The sequence below is a fragment of the Oncorhynchus nerka genome, linkage group LG9a (assembly GCF_034236695.1).
Source record: "Oncorhynchus nerka isolate Pitt River linkage group LG9a, Oner_Uvic_2.0, whole genome shotgun sequence".
Taxonomy (NCBI): domain Eukaryota; kingdom Metazoa; phylum Chordata; class Actinopteri; order Salmoniformes; family Salmonidae; genus Oncorhynchus; species Oncorhynchus nerka.
In genome coordinates, this window is record NC_088404.1 from 23,497 (window position 1) to 26,467 (window position 2,971).

The 2,971-nt window shown below is 49.9% G+C and overlaps 1 long non-coding RNA gene across 1 annotated transcript in view; it reads right to left on the reverse strand.

Annotated features, from left to right (window-relative positions):
- Positions 1 to 918: 918 nt before the first annotated feature.
- Positions 919 to 2,971, reverse strand: part of LOC135573310 (uncharacterized) — a 5,534-nt gene continuing 3,481 nt past the window's right edge. The window contains exon 2 of the long non-coding RNA XR_010464650.1: positions 919 to 1,370. This is a non-coding gene — a long non-coding RNA (uncharacterized LOC135573310). The remainder of the gene's footprint in view (positions 1,371 to 2,971) is intronic.

Here is a 2,971-nt window from a genome sequence, read left to right on the forward strand (position 1 = left end):
TGATTTCCCTTCCAGGCGTCCTGCTTGTAGGGGCTGAAGAGGTCCTTCTAGAGGTCCCCTCCCTTACCTCCTCGCGTTGGCCTGTAGGAATTGAATGCCCTGCACTCCGCTGTGTTCATCCCTGCTGAGCCCATGGGCCGTCTCAGCTTCGAGTCTCTGAACCTAGAGGGGACAACACATTTGCGTGTGCCGTCCCGCACTCAGGCAAGCCTGAGGCCTGGTAGCGCAAGCTAATCCAACCGCCACTCCACTTCGTGCTCCGAGGAGCGTGGAGAGAGCTCCCACCATGACGTGTAGAGTCTCGTGCTCAGGCGAACCTGAGACCTGACAGTGGACTGCTGTGCGCCCATCTCTATGTAACGTTCACTCTCGGCGAGCCGAATCCCCCTCAACCCAACAGTTAGTTTCCAGCAAAATTGCAAAGTTTTTCGACCACCCCTGTCGGGTGTCGCACGGGTAGGGGCTGAAGAGGTCCTACTAGAGGGCCCCTCCCTTACCTCACCGCACTAACCCGCCAGGAGTGGCCATTCGACCTATCCGTTTGCACGCTACAACAATATATGATTAGGAAGGCCCATTCAGACTCCGCAGTCCTTCATCCTCTCCCTAAGCTGCTATTGGGGTCACCGTTTTACGGGTGTCACGCAGGGTAGGAGTTGGGAGAGCCCTTCATCTAAAGCCTTCTTCGACTTTTCTCCACTTTCCTCCCCCGCCCCAATTAGCGTTATACGGTTCCACCTTCTGACTTTCGTTCCCTTATTCTAATCCCCTTCTTAGGGATGTACTTGACTTGGGTAGCGCCCTCTTTTCGACTGAACCTCGTACAGAGTTCGTAGTAACCCCTGGAGTCCGGGGCTGAAATCGATCTCTGGGCAGAAATCACATCGCGTCATCACCCACCTTGGGCCTTCGCGATGCTTTGTTTTAATTAAACAGTCGGATTCCCCTGGTCCGCACCAGTTCTAAGTCAGCTGCTAGGCGCCGGCCGAGGCAACCCGCCGGAGACCCCGCGTAAACGGGGCCAACGAGCACCGTAGCTGGGGAGATCCGCGAGAAGGGCCCGGCACGCGTCCAGAGTCGCCGCTGCCAACCACCAACCAAACCCCCACCGATCCACCTTCGGAACGCCGACGGACACCACCCCAATGAACCCCCATAAGCAGCCCCTTGCGAGACCACAAACGAGAGCCCACGAGATGGGCCGCACAACGAACTTCCAGCAGTGGCGAGAGAAAGGAGGCGGAGCAACTGCTCCCCCAGCCGCGGCTCGAGCCCAGCCCCGCTTCGCACCCCAGCCCGACCGACCCAGCCCTTAGAGCCAATCCTTATCCCGAAGTTACGGATCTGACTTGCCGACTTCCCTTACATACCTTAAGGGAAGATTTTGGCAGTACCTGTATGGTTAGTGAGAAAGTCCATATTGCAAATGTACGGTCCCTTACTAGACGTCCGAAATCGTTTGTAAAATTCGCGGACGGCGTCGGGCCGAGCGGCAGGGCCGGACCTACCAGGAAGTCATCAAATGAACTTTGTCGGACATTCGGTTTCCGTTTTACAAAAATAATAAGATTTAGGTCATTTTTCCGCCGTCCCGGAAATTCCCACAAGAGGGCATAAACAATGCTATTGGTATTGGACAAAACATCATGATTCACGACGGGGCCTTATCTCGAAAACTGAAAATATTTAGAAGCCGAAACTCGGTGAGCGTAGGGGTGGCATAATGGGCAGTTGGCCCCGAACATGATGGTGTCTAGGCCTCAACGGTTTTTGAGTTATGGCCATTCATCTGGGATTAAAGGTCCAAAATGAAAATAGAGAAATTATTTTTCCACTTCACGTCAAAGTCAAGGAGCCTCCGGTGTCAATAAAAAAAGAACCAGCCATTTATCTATCGTCATTTAAGAGAAATTGTACAACGACACCTAGGTGATGTTCACGGATAGGTGTTTTTTTTTTCAACGGTTACAGATCCAGTTGCAGGGTGTTCTTACGAATCTTTTTAAAGTGTGCTGCGGAGCTCTGCGAGATTTCTGCGATTTTCTATGATTTTCTGAAATAACACACACTCACTAAACCCTCCGTAAATAACTCAGTTCTTAACGTAAAGACTTCAAACTCAGGATTCTGTAAAGGCATGCCCAAATCATGATATGAGTTTATTTATAGCTTCCTGTGCCAACCGGAAGTGCCTTAAATGGTGTCACAGTGGCAGTTTCCAAGGGTTAAAAAGGTCAGATCTTTTCAAAACTTCATATGTGTGATTAGGCAACCCCCATAAACTGTAAGTCAGTCATTTCTCCCAACAGATGTCAAAGAAAAGCTCTCTCTCACACACACACACACACAGAAACACACACACAGCAAGAATGGAGTGACAAAGTGCGGTGCTTAAAGACACACAAAGCCTAAAAAGTGGGTTTGGTGTCAATTGGTATCAGTTCTGTGTCAGAATGACATCTAATTGACTGATGGACACTGACTTGCTAGTTGACTTTTGTACATTAGCAATATGTTTAAACGGAGAGGGACCATCACCAAAATGGCATTCTGAAATCAACACAAAAAAATGGCATCACCATAGTCTCCAGACTGTGCCGAGTTCAACGAGACGCCCCGCTTGACCGTAGCTCGCTCTGAGTGCAGTGACCTTGAAAAAAAAGCAGAACCAAAATGAAGCCTGGCCCTCAATGTCATTTGCTTTTGGGTGACAGTGAGAGAACCGTTAGGGTGAGAAGCACAATTCGACCTCAGGTACGTTCCTAAGGTCCTCCCGATCCGTGCAAGCCTAACCTTGACCGTGTAGCATTAACCCTTAATAGTTAAAAGAAGATGTTTACTTCAAAGAGTTTGCATTGACTTGTCTCCCCATAGGAATACATTGCCTGCACCCCTAAATTCAACCTGAAGTCTATATGGGTTATGAATGCCGTATGAACCTGTCTTTAGTAACAGTCCATCAGGCCAGTAT